Source organism: Poecilia latipinna, unplaced genomic scaffold (genome assembly GCF_001443285.1).
Source record: "Poecilia latipinna isolate Pla-1442-1.1 unplaced genomic scaffold, P_latipinna-1.0 Scaffold2050, whole genome shotgun sequence".
Taxonomy (NCBI): Eukaryota; Metazoa; Chordata; class Actinopteri; order Cyprinodontiformes; family Poeciliidae; genus Poecilia; species Poecilia latipinna.
Window position 1 is genome coordinate 38,705 of NW_015114666.1, and position 12,815 is coordinate 51,519.

Consider the following 12,815-nt stretch of genomic DNA (forward strand, 5'->3'; position numbering starts at 1 on the left):
AATTTTTAAAGTGCAATCAATAATACTTTTATAACAAATTTATATCAGTAATGATTTCTTGGTTAATGTCAAGTTGTCATAGCAAAGACATTTTGAATAATGTCAGCTTTGTATTAAAAGTGTCATAATTTACCGAATGACGCTTTATGACAAGTCATAAATATTCATGAAGGCTTATTCATGTTCATGACAGGTGTTATGACATGTTTATGAAAGTGTCATGACAGTCTTATTCACCCCCTTCAAATAAAGTGTTACCCTTTTTTTTTTATTGGAGGTGGAACCTTGAGGCTTATTACAAGTAATTTGACCAACAAAAGATTCCCAGACTTCTTTTTTTTTTTTAGCATTTCATTAATATTGAACCTTATAGCTACATCATCCCACAGAATTTGATCCCTGTGGGACATGAACTCCACCTGGGAGACACCTGATAACTCCCCCACCGGATGCTCAAACTGAGCATTCCCCGTTTCGACATGGTGAAGGAGCAAATCTACTCTACAGTGATAGGAATGATTATAGACTAGGGCTGTAGCGATAAAATAATCTCACGATATGATACGATATATATCACGATATTCAACTGACAACATAATTTGATACACTTTCATAATTTTCTGAAAGATTTTAGAGGAACAGAGTGATTTTGGTGACATTTTGTGTTCCATAGACTTGGATTTAATCAGTTTTCAGTTGGATTTAATTAACTGAAATCTGACTAAAAGCACCAACTGCACAATACCTAGCTATGATTGGACAGACTTAGAATATAGACCAAGCAGTAAATAGGTACTTTTATCTCACACCAAATCCATCTGTGTCTTCATTTTACCTTCATGTGTGTGGATGACATCGAGACAAGTCAAACAGAAGTTGCCAATAAACAGACCTGTAAAACGTAAGGCCAGGGCCTACAGTAAACATACCCGTGTTAGGATGTTAAAGAAAAGCATACAGCTGAATACCAATATCCCTGCAGCACAGGTTAAATATACCAAATTAAACTCACTATTAGACACTAGATAGGAAACCTTCTTGTAGTTTTTAAATTCCTTGAAAACACCAAAACAAAAACTGTATCAATCTGTTTTAAAATCAATGGGTTTTGTTTCCAGCTGCTATGCAATCTCGTCCAGATTGCACTGTTGGCTTCAGTATATTTCAGCTTCAGAGATACTCAAATCATCCCTGAACTGTCCCCATCCATTCTGCTACTATGGTTGGAAAAAACCCTCCTTGAGTCGTAGTGAATGGCTCACAATCCGTATTAACAGTGACGGCTAACAACCTCCTCTTACACCCGAGATGATGTTTTGCCAGAAATATCATGGGTCTGACCTAAGTCCTGTTTTACCTTTTTACTAAAGTCCTTCCACACTTTTTGCTTAAACAAGCATTTTTGGCACCGAGGCTTCCTTCGGCTCTATTGTCCACAGTTGGATAAGAAGTGATATGAGGGTATTTACTGAGAATAATCCATGAACACTTTTCATTCACACTCAATTTCCTGACTTTCCAGTGAAACTGAAGTTCTTCTGTGCTGAGTTTACACTGTTGATATTATCTTTAAAGGGAAAAAATCTGCTTGTCTTTATCCTCTCATTCAATCAATTAATCTTTATTTGCATAGCCGCATCACACACGATAAAATGATCAAAGTCCTTCACATGTAAAATAGGCAAAAAGAGTGAAAAAAACCACATAACACAAATTGTCAATCAAAATCTTCATTACGAATCACAGCTGATATTTTGACATAATTATAAAAAGATACAACAGAATATTTAAAAAGTACACAATGTCTTTTTTTTTTTTCATTTAAGCAACATTATTAACGTGGTCTGACTTATGAAAACATGCAGTCGTAAAAGTGATGTTGATTTGTTTTAATAATATTTATGACTCAGTCAAACTATTAAGTGAACTACTGTGTACTTTAATATGAGCCAATGCATCCAAAGGCATCTGCCAAGCATTTTGCCTTTGATATTTATTATTTTTAGTTACTTTAGATGAAACACAATAACTCACTCAATATAGAAAAAATAAATAAATCAATGTGTAGGAAAAGTTTGAAAACTACTAATTTTACTACTGGTCCTCAGTAATAAAAAAATCATAATAACTCAAGAAGTTTGACTACATTAATAAACGGTCAACATCAAGGTCCTGGATTTAAAACAAGAATCTTTGTCTCTCGTGCGTCTCCCAATCAATCCCTCTCGTCTGCCGTAGAGTCTCTGTTACACCCTAAGTTCCCACTGAGTCATATTATTTCCATATTTATGTAGGCAGCAGCCCCTCCCTTTGATCTGTTGGCTTGTTCAGAGGCTGATCCTGTTATGGCTTGTTTCTGTAAATACTTTGAAGTGCTCCAGGATTAGAAGATTGTGGTCCCAACGCAAAAACAAACAGCTCTTCACACAGATTCATTTATAAGGCCCCTTAAAACATACAAAAAATCATTCAGTAACAGTAGGTGGAAGTTTACTCTGTAATTGTTGGTAATTGCGGAGACGCTGTTTATGGGTCCTGACAGCGAAAGAGCCTGAATGATTGAACTTGGAGCGCGTTTAGCCTTTGAAACCCGACATCAACCCGGGTTCACAAGAACCAACTGTCTTTCTGCTGACCGTTCGGATTGACGTTGGTAAGGAAAGAAATAAAGTCAAAATATGCCACCGTGAAACGTGGCTTACTCTCAAACCGCACATAAAAGATGACATCAGTGTGTCTTTATCATATCATTCGCTTTTCTCCTGTTTGTTTGCTCATATAAACTGTTATTTATTTTACACAAACCCTCAGCGATGCTGCTCGCATATTGTCCTACTTTGACAATCTAAATGCAAACTTATTCTGCTATTTTTACTGAAAGGCAGCCTATGAAGACTGTGTTTATATTTGATGCACAATATGCAACAAAAGTGAACAAATTGAGTTCTTTCTTTTTGGCAATAACTTTCATAAATCAGTGTTCCAGACATTCTCCAGTTACCTCGTTAGTGATCATCATGCATTTTTTTTTTCTTTTTTTAGCAGAAATTATTTTAGTTTTCTTCTTTTCCTACCCAGTGAACAAGCTTTTGGATTCTAAATCAAGTTTGTACAAGTGGGGCAGAAACAAGCCGCCTACATTTGCAATTAATTTGTAACGCAAGGGCACACTACGCAATCGAAGGAAGTGTCTTCAAAGGGCGACGCGCAGAAAACGAAAACGATGTCCAGAAACTGTGCAGTGGAATCAGACATATAAGTGACTGTACAGTATAAAAAAATGTAAGTTTTAGCACAATGATTTTGTGATTGATGTTTTTTTTGTTTGTTTAATAATGTATTGTTTTATTTGATTTCTTGATAAGAAAAATTGAAGGACAGCTTAAAGTGCAATACAGTAAAATACAGTGGATTATAGTGTTAGATTGAGAGAGCCTATGTCAACAGAACATACTATGGTCATGTGTGAGGCTTTTAAAAACATGTTTTATACGAGAGTTTGAAATGTGATGAGTTAAATTTTATATTTGCTTGGTTATATTTCACGAGCTTACAGTACAGATACACTATAGCTTAGTAACACTTTTATTACTGATAATACTGTGTAGCATAAAGAAAAAAAATCATGTTGAAATATTTCATAGTTAGACTCCAATTAATGGTAAAGTAGTGATTTAAAACAAATTAATATATGACACGAAATAACTTAATCCCAAATTATACAGTGACAAATAGGTTATTTTTGTTGCATTTCTGTAAACATGTGCTAAAAAAAAAGAAAATTGTAAAATGAAATATTAAAGACAAAAAGCAAAATCAACATCAAATAAATGTGTTGGGACATTTTTAACCTTGCTTACGATTAGAAAGAGTGAACATGTGTTGTTCAACAGAGGATTAAATGCAACCAACACAGGTCTACTACAAGTTTCTTAATAAAAATCATGGTTTTATTTAACCACACTAGCTGGTGTAAACACAACATTTGTACTGTTTATATTGGCTATACTTACCTTTATTACAGCTAAGAAGTGTAATAAGTGTTATAAAGCAAGAAGTGGCAGGACACACAGAGGCTTCATTGCTCTACTCATCTCTGGTGTGTTTGCAGGCCCACAGCTCCTCTCACTCCCTGCCTGGAGCATGTTCTGCACAGAAATGGCAGACGCAACTCGGCATCAAAAAGTGCCAGTTAAACTAAACAAAGTGAAAACTAAATTGCAATACTTCGTACTGTATAATATTCAAATCAACAAAAACGTAAAACTTCGATTTAGACCTTTAAAGTAAATCATAGTATCATATCATCACCGATTATGCTTGATTATAAAGCACATATTTAACTCCTTGAATACTTTAAGGTGTAATGGACATCAGCATTACATACCACTGTGCAATAAACAAGAGCTACTATTGTGCTAATTAGCAACTAATGTACAAAATAAAGCATGAAACCACTATCATTTTCATTAGCTTAAAGCTAATTTGTTAAAACACACATATGCACATATCTCTCAATAGCTTACAACATTCATCAACTCACCACATTGAGCAATACTTTAAAAAGTAAGTAAGAAGTAGCTTAAAGGTTAATTTAGCTTTCAGCAAATGGTGACAGAAAACCACTTCCGAATCTCCGTCCAGCCACTTCCGGTTCGCCGTCATGTCACTTCCGGTCCGCTGTGACGCCCCCTGGTGGAATTCGAGGAGTAAATCATACAACGTCATTCAGCTCAAAAATTTCCAAGAAAGTTCCCACAGTTACAAAGCATTTCTGCACCGCTCTGGCTGTCATTTACCTTTGTTTATGCTAATGTGCCATAGTTATAAATATCAAATGAGATTACCATAAGTTCAGTAACTATATTGTTTGAAACAAAAATTGTTGCAATGCATTTAAGAGTTTAAACAGATGGCAGCGTACGCTACTCCAGCATGCCAGTTCATAACATGGAGGGAAATTAATTTGTGAGGCAAAATAAATCATGGCTTTTTTCAGTTGCTGTCAGGATATTTCATCCACAATGATAAACTACAATTTCTGAGGAAATGGAAAGCATCAGCCTCTGTGGGCGTTACCCTTCAAGGCTGGTGGAGACTCATGAGTCTGAGGAAATCACAATATCACTTTGCCAGACTTATAGCTGCTAGACTTTAGCTATCACATATAAACAAAAACCAATAAGTGATTTAAGTTGGCATCTAGGGGCGACACTACTCGTATAATCTATGATGACATTTGCTAACATGGCAAATGTTGTTCAAGTGGCAAAATAAAGACTAAATGAAGACACTTCATCTCTTAATCCTTAAAAAAAACTCAGTTACAACCAACAATAATAACCCACATTTCCTGACCCTTTCAAGTCGAAACTAAAAATAAAAAAAAAACAAAGCCATTGAAATCAGGAATGTGAACTGGTTCCCAGTCATTATACCTAAACAGTTTCTTCTGCCCTCTCTTTTATGGAAGCCTGTGAAGTGTCACACAAACACTGACCGCAGCTGTTTCATGACATTAATTTTATTGTTGTAACCCCCTCTTCCCCCATTCGTTCTTTAATTGGCTTCTGTTTGTATCCTCTTCTCATGTGGTTTGTCTACACTCAGCTTAAATGAATGTATGCACAGACTTGCCTGGAAGAAAGGGAAAGGAGGAAGGAGAAGAAGAAAAAAAAACACTTGACTCGTGTAAGTTTTTCAGTGGTGGCTGCATAAATGTTGTAGGTCAGAGAAATGATCATCTTTAATTTTGAGGCTGTGAGTCTCTTGATTTTCGCTTGTTGAATGTGGGTGACCTCATCTACTTCATTGCACTTTTCATTGCATGTTTCCTATCCTTTTGCCACTTGCTCTGTGGTATATCGCCTTCATCGTGTGGTCTCTGTCTGACCAAATCACCAAGCTGTGTAAATTGTACATTGGGACAGACAAAGGAGTAGGCTATCATTTCGGCTACTGAACGCCGTGGCACAGTTAAGGGGAAAAAAAAAAAAAAAAAAACGAAATGAATGAAACGCCTCGAATGAATGGGATAGAGTAATAATAAACATACAACCCACTATCCCTGCTCAAGTTGAATGATAATGTCCTTGTGGCTCTTCTTGAACGTGTCCCTTTACAATTCAGACACACAAAAGGAAGGACCCATTCTGAACCTGCTTACTGTAGCACAAGATGGTTGCGTTTTCCAGTAATGTCCAAATTCAGAAGCTTTAAACAACATCTATTTACCACAACAGGCCGGGGGAAGTTTGCCATTTTTTATAGCACGCCTAACTATGTGAATAAGCAAGATAAATGCGTACTGCATAGCCAAGAGCCTGTACATAGGAAGTGAAACCCGCAGATTTTATTGTGTTCCTTGGACATGTGTGACTTTACATTCCAGCTTACAACCCGAGACTTGTAAAGATAGTATAACGACAAACGCAGACAGCAACCGGAATAAAAACAAGCTGCCTTGAAAAACACGTACACACACACACACACACACACACGCACACTCACATATGCACTGTTTTACTGGAAGAGTGAAAGAGCATTGCGCAGGGAGAAAAAAAACATAGTGGGAAAAACAAGTGGGCAAAACCACTTGGGAAAAAAAACACCCCATATTATCAAGGGTGGAGATCTGCCACAAGCACATTCCTGATTTAATACTCACTTCATCCCAAGCTATTTCAATATTGGTAAATACTGTAGCGCATCCACATCGCTGCAGAGCTGGGGGGATTGCGCTGCACCCAGCAGGCATAACACCTCACAGAAATGAGACAATGCTGCGGTTGGATTGGGAAACAGGAGCGAGCGATCTGTCTAAACGTCTGTCTGTCCGTCCAATTAATCCCTGGCCTCGCGACATGAAGGTGCGTCCCAGCAAATCAAAACCATAATTTCCAGGATTCAGTTAAAACAGGGGAACTCCTCTACGCCATATAGATTTATTACACACAGAGTGATAGAATTAAAGTATTTTCTATCAATTTTCATCATCATGGCTCTCTATCACCAAAAAAAAAGAAGGTCTTTAGAAATAAAATTTATGTTACAGTCATGTCAAGGTCTACACCATGATGAATGATGAAGAAGCTGCTGACTTAACAGTCATTAACACCCTGCACCAGTAGGGAAAGCCAAAGCCGCTAAAGGTTGTAGCTAAAGAAGCTGGCTGTTCACACAGTTCTGCAACTGATCATATTGAAAAGGAAGTTAAGTAGAAGGAAAAAATGGGGTTTGCCAGGCACCTATCAAGTCAGCTTTCTTCACTGTGAGTGTGTGGGCCATAAGAAAAAAAAAAAAAATTTTGAATCAAGAATACTTTTTTACTGGTATTATGTAGTATAATTTTGGTAACACTTTATTTGAAGGGGTGTGCATGAGACTGACAACATAACATCTACTGTGAACATGAAGGAGTCTTTATGAATGTTGTCATGAAGTGTCATTCATTAAATAATGATACTTTAATGCAAAGATGGCACTTTTAATGGACTTTTAACGCAACTTTTAGAGCAACTTTGCATTAAAAGTGTCGTTATTTACCAAGTGACACTTCATGACAACATTCATAAAGACTCCTTCATGTTTATGACAGTGTCAGGTCAGTCTTATGCATACCTCTTCAAATAAAGTGTTACCAAGTTTTTTTAATAAGCGCTTCACTATTATCAGCACAAATGCTTTAAATGCATCAGTTTAATGTGTCTATATGATAAGTTTTTGAATTCAGAGTTCATCTACTAAAATAAATGTGAGATGTTACTGTACAGCGACGTTCATTTTCTGTTGTTTACTTTTAATTGACTCCAAACAGAGGAGGTGAGACCATTTACATTTTTTCCCACACAGCTTGCTCCACAGATTTTTTTTAATATCTATAAGGAAATCTGCAGTCTTCTTATTGCACAGTATTGCCTTCATCCTGTAGCCCTGCCATGCCCTCATCAACATCATTTCTGAGCCAGTCAAACAAATGCCCATGCTTGCCTAGACATTCCCATGAGCTTCTTTCTGGATTCAATAACTTTTATAAACCTGGCTCGTCGATTGGTCTTCAATGGTCATCTTGCACAACCAAGGTAACAGTGGTCTAGGATTCCTTGTGTTTATGTCTGTCTGCGTATGGATTTGTGGAGCCCAAAACTCTGTAGAAATGGTTTGGTGATCTTCTGCAGCCAAATATGCGTAAACAACTCTGTTTGAAGCCCACATAAATCTCTCTGGTTTACGTTACACTTCTACAAAGCTCAGTGTAAAACAGATAGATCTGTGTTTTTAACTCAAACAGGCGCCCACTCACATCTGATTGCGATTTTTTCGACCCAGACTCCAATTTCAGCTGTTGATCCCGGAATTATTCATATATTTAGAAAGGACTGGCACCGAGCGTAATATCTGATTTTTTATATATTTTTTTAAATGTGACCCCCAACAAAAATATCTAAAATCATTCCTGTATTTTTGTTTTCGTGCAGAAACTATAACAACCGCCATTTTTTTTTTCTTCCTTGATGGCAACAAACCAAACCTTGTCTTTGGTAATCTTGAGAAATCGTCTTCTTTTCAGTCCGTCCGACGGCTCAAGTGTTTAATGACACTTCAAATGAAAATAATCCACCAGTACAAAACAAATATCTTCTTATATTTCATTGTTAGCTCTCAGATACAAAGAAATAAGTGTGTAATATTATTACAGCCAAATCACATATTCAAAAAAGAAAAATGTTGGTTAATTCTTACTAAATCAAAGGAAATGTTCCAAGAGTTTCAGATTGGACTTTTCATATTACTTTTTTAAGGCTTTTATTCATCTTAATTGCATTATCTTAACATTCACTCTTGTCTAAATAGAGTTTATGTGTAGTGTTACGTCTATTGCTGATTCAATCTAGAGAAATTGTGGGTATGCTATTACTTTAAGAAATAAACAAACTGCTCTCTCGGAATAAGAATCACTTGGTCACTAAGTCCAAGAATCAGCAATGAAATATTAAAACATTTTAACTAAACTCATCATTAATAACGGACACGAAAAGAAAGAAATAACGTCTCAGACTGTGAACGCGCAGGGCCAGAAAGAGGAGGCAGAGAAAACGAGCGAGAGACAAACAGCCTCCGAGGGTGAAAGGTCAAAACTCTGACACGTGCAGCAAGTTGAACCTTTCACTTCTGGCGGAGATCACTGCTGGGAGGCCTGGAGGAGAAGTACTTTATTGTTCTGGGTTACGAGCTCCTCGCCAACACTGTCAGGAGCTCCAAAATCACTCCCTCACACACACTTACACACACATACCGTGGGTCATTCAGGGTTGCCACAGTCAGATAGAGTCCGGGCTGGCCTGGGCAGATTTTTTCCCCCCTGGTAAAGTCTTTATCCCGAACGCCTCGCCAGTCTATTCCAGGAGGCCTGCTAAAATGGAAAAGGCGAAGTGGGTTTAACTTTGGACTGTTTCATGGCGCGAGTTAATGTATATGAAAAGCCGTCACCTCATAAACCAATACAGCTCTCCGGCTCATGCACCTACTTAATGTTCTCACTTTTTCTTTTTCAAGAATTCATCGAGACAATGACATTATTTATGTATCTATAAACTCATGGGAAGAACTCAACTTCAAAAGCAAACAATAAACAAAGATGTATACAGTCCAGGTCATCACCCCTCCCTCCAGTCAGTGTGTTTCTTTTTTCAGATCGAGGCTGATTGAACGCACCAGTTCCTCTTCCATGGCAACGCATGACCAGGTGACATCATAGAGAAGGAGGGCGCTGAGAAGAACGTGTTGAAGCTAAACTCGTAAACGGAACAACAAGGTTTGAGCCCTTCTTAGGTAGGTCAATCAGAAAGCAAAACCTTCGTAAACAGGATTAATTTGATGTAAAGAAAGTAAATAATGATAGGAGACGTTAATGAGGGGATGAATCCTTCACGACGACATTCACACGTGGGCAAAATCTTAATGTTTTTGGAAAAACTGAGGAGCTCCATGCTTTTGTTTCCAGATGAATTTTATTTCCAGAAAGCTGTGCAGCAAGGGGTAACCTTTAGCCTCGCTAGCAGCTAACAGTTTCCAGTTGCACGATTCTCACTTCCACCTACCCTAAATATTGGACGTTCCTGGGCAGGCTGACGAGCGGTCTTTACCGGCCAACGTTGTCAAGGCAACAAAGGAACACAAAGCTGCTTCCTTTTTTCACTTTAACATGCGAACAGCAACTGGATAGCTGCTAGCACGTCATTGCTAGCTCCTCATTAAGAAAAGGAGCCATTGGCTTCCACAAGACTGGACTGTACGTGCTTCAGGACGGAGCCACACCCGTCGCTCATCGAGAAGAACAACTTTTACAACCATTATGTCAGGCTGTACAGTAAAATCGGAAAACATTGCGAGATTTGCCACTAGTTGCTTTTTGACAGAGCTGCTGAATACTTGTAAAATACAGTGCTCAAAAAAATAAAGGGAACACTCAAATAACACATCCTAGATCTGAATAAATGAAATATTCTCATTGAATACTTTGTTCTGTACAAAGTTGAATGTGCTGACAACAAAATCACACAAAAATCATCAATGGAAATCAAATTTATTAACCAATGGAGGCCTGGATTTGGAGCCACACACAAAATTAAAGTGAAATGTTCCCTTTATTTTTTTGAGCAGTATATATTCACAAAGTCTTCAACTACCAATGCTATTTCGTGAGATAGGTTTGTCTTTGACCCAAATATTGTGTCATTTCATGTATGATTTCATGGCATGGGATATTGTTACATTACTAGTATTTTTTAAATAATCTCTCTGCTAATGTATATTTTACATGCGAGCGGTGGATGGAACATCTAAGTAGTGGATACTAAAACCTAGAAATTGTCTTCTAACACAATTCACAATAAAGTACACACACACAAAAAACCCAGCATTGGATAAGATGGACATTAGGAAATATAATTCAGTACGTCAAACTTTAAAATTTAAGTGAGTTGTTTTGTCTCAGTCTGTATCTAATGCAAATCTTCAAAACCAGATCCCCATCAAATCTGACCACAATCTGGGCTTTAACTTTAAGTGCTGCTCATTGATTTATAATAAACTCTGGTAAGTGTCAGTCTGAGAGGTAGCAGAGAGGAGTGCGATGATGATAACCTCAAATGAATTCTCCTCTCTCCACCCTCGTCCGCAGTTTATTAGTTTAGGCCAGAGGCCACTTGTAGCCTTGCAGAGTGGACGGTAATTGTGTGCGTGCTCCTTAAGCACCGACCGCAGCAATAATAGACTGAATTATACAATAAATTCCCTCCAGATGTGCTCCCTCCACACCCAAACATCCACTCCAATTTGACAATTCGCACAGCCACAATCTGCGCAAGGAGGCCTCTGTCCACACACACACACACACACGCTTTCACAAATGCACACACAGAGATGAAGTGGCTTAGCTGCGGTGTTTGCACTGTCAGATTGTTTCCATGCTGGTGTTAGCTCGCTGCGTTTCCTCACTGCTGGTGTAATTACAGGTCGTATTAGCTGATAGTGTTTGGCTAACCTCCTAATAGATGTCCTCCTGAAACTTAACAGAGTCCGTTCAATAATAAGCAGCCTTTTTTTTTTTTTTTTTTAGGAACCCAGAACGGAATTATACGCGCCAGATACGAAGGCAAGCGCTTGCAGTATAATTGCTCAAAAGCAAACAGACGCAAAGCTCACAGATAGATTGTGAGACTTTGAATCAAAAGAGCAAATTTCATACGCGGAAAACGCTTGTAGTGAGAGTACTGTGTGTGTGTGTTTAGTGTCTACAGGAATCTTCCCATCTATTTCTGTCCTATAGAGGCGGCAGGAAATGAGGAGGATAAGGACAAGAAAACGAAGAGAGAAGGAACAGAGTGGTCAGAATAATTATAACGTACGCTGGTGCTGAAATGTGAGTCAGATTTCCGGAGGGGGAGGCAGAGGGGGTCAGTCCACATTTTTTATGCTTACCTCGGTCTAACATCATAGAAACTGAGTTTCGTATTTTTGTTTTATGCCTAAATATTGCCCGGCGGAGAGTTCTGCTGATGCAGGAGGACTTTGAGAGAGAAAGGAGAGAAGGAAAGGAGGGAGAGAGAGAGAAAAAGAGAGAGAGGACCGACAGCTAGACTGGCAACCACAGTCACTGTCTGCTGGTGTCTTGCTGGTCTTGGCTGGTCTTGGCACCAGTGCCACCCAGTGTTCAAGCGTGTGAGAAATTGACATCAAAAGGGCCTGAGTGGGTGATTCCACAGTGGTGGGAAAAGTCTCACAACCTGGATTCACTGTATGGGTTAAGTCCATGAATATAATGGAATACAAAGTCCATGATCATGATTGCCATTAGATGGTGATTATATTATACAATAAGGTGTAAACAGTGACCTTTTACCCCTACTGCAGATCTGTAAAAAAAAAAAAAGCTTTAGAAGAATCGTTTTAATTTTATTTGCTGCTGCATAATTTAACACTGAAATATTTACAGCAGTTCTTTTTTTTTTAAGGAAGCTTTGGAGTTGTTTTTTTTTACCTCACTGTATTGGCAATATGTTCTCTTGTCTTGCCCATTTTGAAGAGTGTCTAGCAGAAACGGGCCTCCGACTCCACTTATGTAGTTTAATGACAAAGGGAAATATGAAGGCACACATTAATAAAATTTATAAACACAACCTAAAAAAATATATGCTTAGATTATTATTGTGGCTGTGTCAAAATTGCGCTCCCAATCATGATGTCATCGACTTTGTTTTGTGGAAGCTATTCTTATTATTGTGAGAATATTCATCAGCAGTAAAAGATATGTT

General features: G+C 38.0%; 1 long non-coding RNA gene across 1 annotated transcript in view; it reads left to right on the plus strand.

Annotated features, from left to right (window-relative positions):
* Positions 1 to 7,895: 7,895 nt before the first annotated feature.
* Positions 7,896 to 12,815, plus strand: part of LOC106935960 (uncharacterized) — a 30,853-nt gene continuing 25,933 nt past the window's right edge. Inside the window, exons 1-3 of the long non-coding RNA XR_001422019.1 lie at positions 7,896 to 8,081; positions 9,694 to 9,831; positions 11,831 to 11,923. This is a non-coding gene — a long non-coding RNA (uncharacterized LOC106935960). The remainder of the gene's footprint in view (positions 8,082 to 9,693; positions 9,832 to 11,830; positions 11,924 to 12,815) is intronic.